The sequence below is a fragment of the Mirounga angustirostris genome, unplaced genomic scaffold, assembly GCF_029215605.1.
Source record: "Mirounga angustirostris isolate CCGP_5_RB_7025 unplaced genomic scaffold, mMirAng1.0.hap1 SCAF_14, whole genome shotgun sequence".
Classification (NCBI taxonomy): domain Eukaryota; kingdom Metazoa; phylum Chordata; class Mammalia; order Carnivora; family Phocidae; genus Mirounga; species Mirounga angustirostris.
In genome coordinates, this window is record NW_026991722.1 from 73896691 (window position 1) to 73907947 (window position 11257).

The window sequence follows — 11257 nt, forward strand, 5'->3', positions numbered from 1 at the left end:
ACGCAAGTAGGGGGAGAGGGGCAGAGGGAGAGGGAGAGAGAGAATCTTAAGCAGGTTCCACACCCAGGGCAGAGCCCTACTTGGGGCTTGATCTCATGGCCCTGGGATCATGATCTGGGTCAAAATCAAGAGTTGGATGCTTAACCAACTGAGCCACCCAGGCGCCCCAGCCACAAAATTATTGTGCACTATAATTTCTTTTCCTTGTTTCTTTGAACAAAAAATTATTCAAATTTTTGTTTTTCCTGGAGTTAACAATTGCCTCACATTTTCCCCCATTTGTTTAGCTTTCTTTGAACCCATGTAAGTCTTCCCATACCATCCAATAGTTTTGTTAAATATATCTCAATACAACTTTGACAGAGTCAACCCTATCAGATCTTATCAGCCTCAATTTTTCCCACTGAAGTCCTTTGTCCTAACAATAGGGATTGATTGTTGTCTAGGCTTACTGCATAGCTATCGTCCTGGGACCTCCCTTTATCATCCTGGAAATTTACTTCATTGATCTTGTGTCAAATATACTATTTCCTAAGCTCTGTATGGTGCTTTGGATCCCCTTTCATTGGTTTTTAAAATTACTTGTCAGACCCCAGCCACCAAAATGGTGAAGCAGATCGAGAGCAAGTGTGCTTTTCAGGAAGACTTAAACAGTGCAGGAGATAAACTTTTAGCAGTTGACTTTCATTCACATGCTGTGGGCCTTGCAAAATGATCAAGCCTTTCTTCATTCCTTCTCTGAAAAGTGTTCCAACATGATGTTCCTTGAAGCAGATGTGAATGACGTCAGGATGTTGCTTTAGAGTGTGAGGTGAAATGCATGCCAACCTTCTAATTTTTTTTAAAAAGGACAAAAGGTGGGTGGATTTTCTGGAGTTAACAAAGAAAATCTTGAAGAATGAATTAATCTAATCATATTTGCTGAAGCATAACCAGCCATTGCCTGTTTAAAACTTATAATTTGGGGGCAGGGGAAGCCTGGGTGGCTCAGTCAGTTAAGTGTCAGCCTTCAACTTGGGTTGTGATCCCAGGGTCCTGGGATCAAGCCCCATATTGAGCTCCCTGCTCAGTGCAGTGTCTGTTTCTCCCTCTGCCCCTCCCCTCCACTCATGCTCTCTCTCTGGCTCTCTCTCTCCCTCAAATAAATAAATAAAAAATTTAAAAAAATTTTTATAATTGTTTTATTTATGAAGAGGAAAGATCAAGCATGAAGACTATATACCCAACTACCCTCTGATTATAAGTGACAATAAAATATTAATTCTACCTTTTAAAAAAAGAAACACACACCCCTTGTCTTTGTCTTTCTTGGTGTACTTTCTTGTTTCATAGGAGTACATCTTCCAGTAGCCTCTGCAGAAAGGTCATGGGAAGCAGAATTTTGGGGGCTTTGCACATCTAAAAGTGATTTTATTTTACCTGCATGTTTGTTTGATAGTTTGGCTGGGTAGAAAAATGTAGGCTGAAAATCATTTGCCCTCTGAATTTGAGAGATATTGTTCCACTATCTTGTAGCTTCTGATATTGCTTTTGAGACATCCAATGTCATTCTTTTTTGTTTGTTTGTTTAAGATTTATTTATTTATTTGAGAGAGAGAGAAAGAGAGAGTGAGTGGGGAAGGGGCAGAGGGAGAAGGAGAGAGAAAATCTCAAGCAGACTCCCCACTGAGCACGGAGCCCAACACAGGACTAGATCTCACAACCCTGAGATCCTGACCTGAGCTGAAATCAAGAGTCAGACACTTAACTGACTGAGCCACAGGCACCCCTCCAATGCCAATCCTATACTGGTTTGGTTTTTTGTTTGTTTGTTTTCCTGTGATGTGTTTTTCTCTCTGGGAGCCTTAGAATCTTCTGTCATTAGTGTTCTGAATTTTATGATCATGTGTCTTAGTGTGGGTCTCCTTAAAATTAATGAGGTTGGGCACTCTGTGGGCTCTTTTATTTTTTTAAGATTTTATTTATTCATTTGAGAGAGAGAGAGAGCATGTAAGCAGGGAAGGAGCAGAGGGAGAGGGAAAGAAAGCATCTGACATAGATTCTGTGCTGGGTGTGAAGCCTGACTCAGGGTTTGAGTCATGACCTGAGCTGAAACTGAGAGTTGGATGCTCAACTGATTGAGTCCCCCAGGTGCCCCTCTGTGGGCACTTTTAACCTGAAGGTTCATGTCCTCGTGTGAGGGATATTTTGTTATATTATGTAATTGATTATTTTCTCCTTTCATTTTTCCTGTTCTCTCTTTCTGGAACTTCTATTAGATATTGGACCCGTTGGATCAATTCTCTAATTTTATTATATTTTTTTTATTTTTGTCTCCCTGACCTACTTTTAGGGGAATTTTACCAAAATTTTAACTTATGCCACATTAAAAAAATTTTTTAGAGGTCTTTCTTATTTTTGGAGTGTTATTTCTTTATAGAGAGAGCATCCAGTTCCTGTTTCATAGATGCAATCTCATTTTATCTCTCTAAGAATACTACTTTGAGTTTATTTGAAATTATCTTTTGCTCCCTGAATTGTTTATGTTTCTTTTTCTTCTTTTTTTCCATTAGTTTGTTTTGAACTCTCTCGTCATGTGGGAAGCTTTCCTCAAAAGTCTGGATGTCCATTAGAATGACCGTTAGGATCAGCACGCATGGCAGGAACTTGGCTCATCAAGTGGTGAGTCAGTGGGTTGCCAGGGAGCTTTTAGGTTAGAGACTCCTATATGTCAGAATCTGGAGGTCTTTTCTCTGAGTGGTTCAGATTGCGCAAATGAGCTCCAGTTGCCTTCTGGGAAAGGATAAGCCTGGCTACAGACTCTTTGCGGCAAGGCCAGGGAAGGGGGCAGCGGTCTTGCTGTTCATCTGCCCACTGTCACCAAACTCTCTGCCTGCAGCTAAGGGGCAGCTCATTCCCTGCACTCCTCCATGCTACCGTCCATGAGTCTGGAGCCTCTCTGATGTAATTTCTCCAGATGCTACACCTCCTGTCTCCAGAGGAAGGGAGAGAAGGCAGTTAGCTGAGACTGAGCAGGATGAGGGTGGCAACCTAGAGGTCTGTTTCATATACAGACTTTCAACCAAGCCCCGTTTCAGTCTCCTGCTTTCTGCAGTAGCTGAGGCATCCAATTCCTGAGATTTTCTGGGATTGTGGGAGAGGACTGGTTTGCCTCTCACTAGATTCTCCTTTTCCAGCACTTGGGTCTGATCTTTCTCCATCTTGCAGGGCTCATTTGCATTCTTCATCCTCCTTTCCACTTTGTATATTACAGTTTGGGACCACAGATGTTACCTTATTTCACTAAATATGGATTTGCCACTTCTGCTTCTTGTTTTCTTGTACTTTGGGGGTGATTTTGGTGGAAAAGAAAGGGGTGAACATGCGATTATTATACAATAATAAAAACATATCTAAACAGTTTTTTTCCTTAATTTGGCTGATTTGCTGATGTTTAAAAAATCATGACATCTCATATAAACAAGAGAATGTTATAATTTTCTTGAACTATCAGAAGGTCTGACAACACTGGGCCTTTATCATTTCCCCCCTGGTAGCAGCTGGAGCTCGGGAGCAACTGTCCCCTTTAAACACAGCATGGATGTTCCCATTTCCGCAGTCCCCACCACTCCCAATTGTCTCAGTGTGCTTTTGCTTCTTTACATTACCTGCCTGGCTCCTGTAGGCATTTGAGTTTGCATTCCCTGCCAATGCCTCTCAGGGGAACAAGTTAGTGGGAACTCTTCCTACTATGGCTGTGGGAAGAAGACAGCCACGGGAGAGGTGAGGCCTGCAGAAGGAAGAGTATGCTAGGGGTCAGACCAAAGTGGGGAGGAAACTGAAGAAGGTGAGAGAGCTCTGGGGACAAAACTTTCACAATTTAGGATAATTAGTGCCCACTTCCTGGGGTTGTTGTGAGGATTGAGAGAGTCAATATGTGGGAAGTACTTCAAATGGTGCCTGGCACCTAGTATGTGGTGCCATGTTGGTTTATTATTATTTGTTTTGTTTGGTTGGGTATAATTTACATACAGGAAAGCTCTGTCTTTAGTGTATGGTTCCATGGGTTTTGACAAACATATAGTTATGTAATCACAACCACAATCAAGATGTGGAATATTTCCGGTACCCACTCCACACACACACAGAAGCTTCCCTCATACCCCTTCCTTCCACCCCAGCCCCTGGCAACCACAGATACGCTTCTTGTCCCTACTGTTTTGCTCTTTCCAGAATTCCATACAAATGGAATCTTTCAGTACGTAGCCTTGAGTCTGGCTTCTTTCATTCAGCATAATGTATCTGAGATTCTTCCCTATTCTTCAGTGTCTCTGTAGTTCATGCCTGTTTATTCTTTTCTTTTTTAAAAAAAAGATTTTATATATCTATTTGAGAGAAAGAGAGAAAGTGAGAGAGAGAGAGAGAGAGAGCACAAAGTGGGGGGGAGGGTCAGAGGGAGAAGCAGAATCCCCGCTGAGTGGGGAGTCAGATGCGGGGCTCGATCCTGGGACTCTGGGATCACGACCCCAGCCAAAGGCAAAGGCTTAACCAACTGAACCACCCAGGCGCCCCTGTTTAAAAAAAAAAAGATTTATTTAGGGGTACCTGGTGGCTCAGTAGGTTAAGTGTCTGCCTTCAGCTGGGGTCATGGCACGATCCCAGGGTCCTGGGATCGAGCTGTGCGTTGGGCTCCCTGCTAGGTGGGGAGTCTGCTTCTCCCTCTCCCTCTGGCCCTTCACATGTGCTCTCTCTCTCTCTCTCTCTCTCACTCACTCTGTCTCTCAAATAAACTAAAAAATTTTTTAAAGATTTATTTACTTATTTTAGAGACAGAGAGCTCGATCACAGGGGGGCGCAGAGGGGGAGGGAGAGAGAGAGAGAACCCTCAAGCAGACTCCCCACTGAGCGCAGAGCCCAACACGGGGCTCAATCCCAGGGCCCTGAGATCATGACCCAAGCCAAAATCAAGTCAGCCGCTTAACCGACTGAGCCACTCAGGCGCCCCTTTTCCTGTTTATTTCTGAGTAGGATTTCGTTGTATGATGTACCACAGTTTGTTCATTCACTCGGCAATTGAAGGTCATTTTAGTTGTTTCCAGCTTGGGGTGATTATATAGATAAGGCCACTATAAACATTTATGCACAGGCTTTTGGACATTTTAATTTCTCTTAGATAAATACATGTAGGAGTGGGATTTCTGGGTTGTTTGGTACATTGATGTTTAACTTTATAAGAATCTGCCAAACTGTTTTCCAAATGGCTGTACCATTTAGCTCCCCAGCAGCAGATGAGTGTCGGAGGGGTGGGAGGGGTCTGGTTGCGCTGCATCATCCCTGGCGCTTGGCGTGGTCTATCTTCTCAACTATTCCAGTGGGAGTGTCCTGGCGTCTCACTGTGCTTTGAACTTGCATTTCCCTAATTACTAATGATGTTCAGCATCTTTCATGTGCTCATTTGCTTGCCATATATTTTCTTTGATGAAATATCTATGCCAATATTTTGCTAGGTTTTCTTTTTTTTTTTTTTTTTTTGGCAGGGGTGTTTGCTTTCTTGTTATTCACTCTTTTTTTTTTTTAAGATTTTTATTTATTTATTTGAGAGAGAATGAGAGACAGAGAGCACGAGAGGGAAGAGAGTCAGAGGGAGAAGCAGACTCCCTGCCGAGCAGGAAGCCCGATGCGGGACTTGATCCTGGGACTCCAGGATCATGACCTGAGCCGAAGGCAGTTGCTTAACCAACTGAGCCACCCAGGCGCCCTCTTGTTATTCACTCTTGAGAGTTCTTTATATATTCTAGATACAAGTCTTTCATCAGATATGTGTTTGGCCAAGATTGTCTGCCAGTCTGTGGTTTGTCTTTTTATCTCCTAACAGTGTCTTTAGCAGAGCAGAAGTGTTGAATTTTGATGAAGTCCAATTTTATTAACTTTTTCGTTCATAGTTAGCGCTTTGATGTCATGTTTAAAAAAGCTCTGCCTAGGGCGCCTGAGTGGCTCAGATGGTTAAGCGTCTGCCTTCGGCTCAGGTCATGATCCCAGGGTCCTGGGATCGAGTCCCGCATCGGGCTCCCTGCTCCTTGGGAGCCTGCTTCTCCCTCTGCCTTTCTCTCTCGCTCTGTCTCTCATGAATAAAAAAAAAAAAAAAAAAAAAAGCTCTGCCTAACCCCAGTCACAAAGATTTTCTCCTGTTTTCTTCTAGAATTTTTAGAGTTACATTTGGGTCTATGAGCCATTTTGAGTGAATCTGGCTATAAGGCACAGGGATGGACTGAGGTTCATTCCTTTTGCAGGTGGATGTCCAATTGTCCCAGCATCAACTGTTACATATTTGCAGTGAGTATCAACACTATCAGGATCCCCAGCGCTCGGGGGGCTGGCCGTCAGCAAGAGGGCATCCTGGCCCCACGTGTCCCTCAAATCTAACAGCCGGGGGCCCTGTTGCAGTTCTTTGCTGGCAGAGGAATTGGTTTCGGGGTACTTTACCTCCTCTCTCTCTTCCTGCATAAAACAAACCATGAAAGGGCAGGGGTGGCTTAGCGGTCTGGCAACGTCCCTTTGAAAATAAACAAGTGCAGAAACTGAAAGCCAGTGGCCATCTCTGGGGACTACTTGGAGAAACAGTTTGGGGCCGGTGCATCCGCTGCGCGTGGCTCTCCTGCCCCCGCCAGCGGCAGGTCGGATGCAGCAAAGCCAAACAGGATCCTGATCGTTTCAGATGTCAGCTCTGGCCAGGGAGACCACCCCCACCTCCAGGCCTTTGCAGAGAGAGGCCACGCTGGTGCGCAGTGTCTAATCGTGGGGGAAGCCGGAAGAGGTCCAGGCTAAACGGCCCTCAACTGTTTGCACAATCGGCCCCATGCACCTACGGAGCGGCGACCTCTCTTTTATAGATGGGGAAACTGAGGCAGGGGGAGCTGTGTGTGTGGGTGTGGGTGTGTGTTTGTGCACGCGCGCGCACACACAAAGAAATAGATGAGTGTGAATTTGGGATTTTGGGGGGACAGCTTTATCGAGGTATAACTTACATCCCATAAAATTTCACCCACTTGGAAGCATACAACTCCGTGAGCGTTAAAGAAATTCACACAGTTGTGTGATCCTGCCCACAATCCAGTGTTAGAATATTTCCATCACCTCCTGTCCTTTTGCAGTCCATCCTTGCTGCTCCCAGTCCCTGACAACCCAGGCTTTACCTTCAGTCACCAGAGTTTTGCTTTTTCTAGAAAGTTCATGTAAATGGAATCATGCAGTGTGTAGTCACAGTGGGATTTCAAGCCAGAATCTAACAAGGAAGCCAGAGAGCTAGGACTACAAGCACACAGTTACCAAAGGTTTTCCCCACCTGCCGTGTCTCCAAACCTGCACATCTTCCAAATGAGCTATACATGGGTCCCCTTCTCAGGGTTGAGGCCAGGCTGAGACGAGATAAAGGGGGTCCAATATCTTGCAGAGTCATCATACTCCATGGAAACTGGAAACAGACCGAATGGCCAGCAGCAGGAGAATGGGTAAGTACCTTGTTGTGTCTCTGCCCTGTAGAATCTTCTTTAGCGAGGAGAATGGACTCCAACGACGTGCAACCATATCGATAAAGCTCACAAACATCACACTGAGTGAAAGAAGCCAGATACAAAAGAGCACATCCTGTGATTCCATGAACAGAAAGGTCAAAACCAGGCAAAACACACCTGTGCAAAGAGAAGTAGGGAGAACGGTTGCCCTTTGGGGAGTAGCGACTGGAAGGGACAGCGGGGGGGCCATGCAGGCATATTCAATGTGTGCAAGGTCATTGAGCTACACCTTTACATGGTGATGAACACTTCAGAAAAGTCTTGCGTGGTGCCTGGCACATAGTAGGCGATTATTATTCTTGTTCTTTCATCTGCACAGTGTTTCCATGGGAAAGTGTGGTCACTGCAGGGGCTGGCAAGCTTTCTCTGTAAAGGGCTAGATATGAAATGTTTTTGACTCTGCAAACCATACAGCCTCTGTAGCAACGATTCACCTTTGCTGTTGTATTGTGAAGGCGCCTAGGGATGATATGCGAATGAACAAGCATGGCTGTGTTCCAATAACACATTGTTTACAAGAACAGGCAGTGGGCTGGGTTTGCTGACCCCTCATCTAGTGAAAGGCTGAATCCCAAAGCCTCCTTCACTGAGTCCCTGTTCAGTCCCTTCCTTGGCCCCGGTTTTCCTATCTGTATAATGGGGAGGCTGGTCTCTGCTCTAAACTACCATCCCAGGGGGTACAGAGGTCAAACGAGCTCATAACCGAGGGAGCCGTGAGGGAGAAAAGAGTAGGAATTAAGAGTCTCTTGAGATTCGGGGCGCCTGGGTGGCTCAGTCGTTAAGCGTCTGCCTTCGGCTCAGGTCATGATCCCAGGGTCCTGGAATCGAGCCCTGCATTGGGCTCCCTGCTCCGTGGGAGGCCTGCTTCTCCCTCTCCCACTCCCCCTGCTTGTGTTCCCTCTCTCGCTGTCTCTCTCTCTGTCAAATAAATAAATAAAATCTTAAAAAAAAAAAAAAAAAGAGTCTCTTGAGATTCTTTGGTGCAAAGCAAATTGTTATTTCTGCCAAGTTCTGAAGAGAGAAAGCCATTGGCCCCAAGTCACCCAGTGCATACATGGACACCAGTGTCCCAGGGGTATCCTGGAGGGAGTCAGGACCCACAAGCCTGGCACCACATCTTGGTCCTTGCACCCCAGAGGCTTTTCTCTCAAGAGCCTGTGGAGGAAGAACAGTGGTGAAGAAGGAAGGCTGGAAAACTGAGTCCCCAGTGGGCTGTTCCTCTGAAACCCAGGGCCCCAAAGCTCCCCACTTGGGCCTGCTTTACTGAACAGCCAGTGAGTACAACAGGGATGTGTCCTCAAATCTCCTCAGCCAGGAGTGTCTTCCCTTCTTCCTGTTTCCTGGCAGGCTTCTACTCATCCCACAAGGCATCATTTAGGCTATTGACCACTCTGGGTGGATTAGCCCAGGGTCAATCATTTGGGGTAGAGGCCGGTCTTCAGAGAGGAAAATATAACTCAGAAGGCAAGCCCAAAGCAGCCGGGGGGTGGACAAGTCTTGCCTTTCCCTGTGCCTCATTCTCTAGGAGTGGGACTTCTGGAGTCTAGACGTGATTGAAGATAGTAACTATAATAGTAATAATAGTAGCAGGCAACAGTTACTGAGATTTACTACATGCCAGGACCTGTCCCAAGCACTTCAAGTGTATTAATTCATTTAATCCTTGCAACAACCCAAGTAAGCACTATTATTCTTCCCATGTTATAGATGAGGAAACGGGCCCAGAGAGGTTAAGACTCTTACCTGAGGTGACACAGCTCTGAAGTGCTGGAGCTCTGAGGATGATAGAAGTGGCTGTTTCAGAAGTCCAAAATGGGTCCATGTTATCTTGTTTATATCCCTTTTCTCAACTCTGAGTCATCTAAGTCCTTGTCACATGGGAGCATTAAAAGGGGAAGTTGGGAAGGAGAGAGAGAGACTCTCTCCAAGAGAATGACTCCCAGTCAGGAGTCAGAGCTACCATATGGGCAACCACCCCTCCTTCTGGATTCATCCAGGAGACACTCCAAGCCCTGGGACAGACGACTGGGGGCTCACGTGGGAAAAGGCCCAGGGAAAACAGACCTAAATCATCGAGGGCATTTATTGACTCATAGGATTGAGAAGTTCAGGAGGAGGGCTGGCTTCAGGGCCGGCTGGGGCCCAGTGTTCAAATGCAGCTCTCAGGAAGCTCGAACTCGCCGTCTTTCAACTCGTTCTTGTGTTCACTTCGTTCTCAAGCAGGACTCTCCCAACGTTGCTGCAAAGGCGGCCCCCTAGGGAATTCCCTAGTGAATACTTTAGTAGGCCTCTTTCCCAGCAGTTCCCACAGAAATCCCAGGGCTGACTCTCACTGGGCCACGCTGGCTCATGTGACCATCCCTGAACCAGCCGTGGCCAGGGGAGGGACCCTGCCTATGGTACCAGCTTGCATCACCTGGCTGCCCCCGGGACTGAGTGGGCAGGGGTGACCCCTACCGGCAGGAGAGGGAAATGCAACCGGCAAACAGCAAGGTGTCTATTACGAGCCTCTGGAGGGAAATAAAGCATTCCCCACCCAGAGAAGGCGGATGATTAGACTTGGCCTTTAAGGTCTGCAATCCCTCCTTGTCTTGACTGTGGACCTCCATGAGCCCTGTTGGCTTAGTCTGGGCTAAGACCTGGACCTGAGTTTCTCTACCTGCCTCTCGCGGCCCACCTGACTCCACCCACCAGGCTGCGGTACTGATTGTCTGGGAGCACTCGGCCTTCTGCCAACTCCTGACCTCCTGCTTGGCCTATTGCCCCGGTTCCCTAGTTGCTTTGCCCCCATCTCTAGTCTGGCTTTTTCCAACCCATGCCATTCCCCGGAAATACTATCCCCAGTCCAGCAGAGTCCTGGCTCAGAAACCTCCAGCCTTCTCCTTAGCATCAGCAAGGAAAAACGAGCTTCTTAGCCCCATGCCTGGGCTCCCTCCGCCTAGAAGCCTCCCTGACGCCGCCTCCTCATCAAAATGCACCTCCCCTAATTCCTAACTGTGTTGGCCATCCTGGCACACTGGCTCATTTCTTTGCCTAGAGGGAAAGGCTCAAGCTTGAGTCACTGCTGCCCAGGGCCCAGCACACCCATGATGCTCACAGGAATACCCACAAAGCCTACATTTCCAGCTATTGGCATGACCACTCCTCCATTAATGGGCATGAGCGGAAGTCAGCTCCACAGATGGACAGTTAACTGAAAGCAACAGAGAAGCCAAGAGAGACACAGAGAGTGAGAGAATGACTGAGAAACATAATTGGGGGGGGAGGGGTTGGAGGCGGTGGATCCAGGGAGACAAGTCTGGAAGGAACTTCATCCAGGACAGAGATGTAGACACACAAGGAAGACATCAAAGGAGGGAGCCAAAGGATGTGAGCTGAAGCATATTTTTGGTTGAGCAAACAAGGCTCCTGTGATTTGTTTTGTCAAGTTGAACTTTATCAGGAGTTCAGGAGTTTATTTCGCTGAGCAATCAATCCTGGGAAAAACACTAGAACATGTTAAAAAGGAAGGGGGGTGGGGAGGAGAGGCAGACAAAACAAAGGAGAGAACATTTGCCTCCAGGTGGGTCAGCACGGTGAGTCTCGGCAGGCCTGGTTAAAACAATAATCTCACCCCCTCACCCCCCCACCCCGCCTTGCAGGTGGCTCAGCCAAGTTCAGGTTTCAGGTGGAAGACGACGCAGTGAGACAGGCCAGAGAAAAAGAAA

General features: G+C 46.8%; 1 long non-coding RNA gene and 1 pseudogene across 1 annotated transcript; one reads left to right on the forward strand and one right to left on the reverse strand.

The window, feature by feature from the left end:
• The first annotated feature begins 366 nt into the window (after window positions 1–366).
• On the forward strand, window positions 367–932 carry LOC123852455 (thioredoxin-like; annotated as a pseudogene).
• A 6274-nt stretch (window positions 933–7206) lies between these two features.
• Window positions 7207–9877, reverse strand: LOC135362447 (uncharacterized). Its single transcript, XR_010407156.1, has 2 exons — window positions 9294–9877; window positions 7207–7588 (listed from the first exon to the last, which is right to left on the reverse strand). It is a non-coding gene; the product is annotated as an uncharacterized LOC135362447 (long non-coding RNA).
• Between the last annotated feature and the right edge of the window lie 1380 nt (window positions 9878–11257).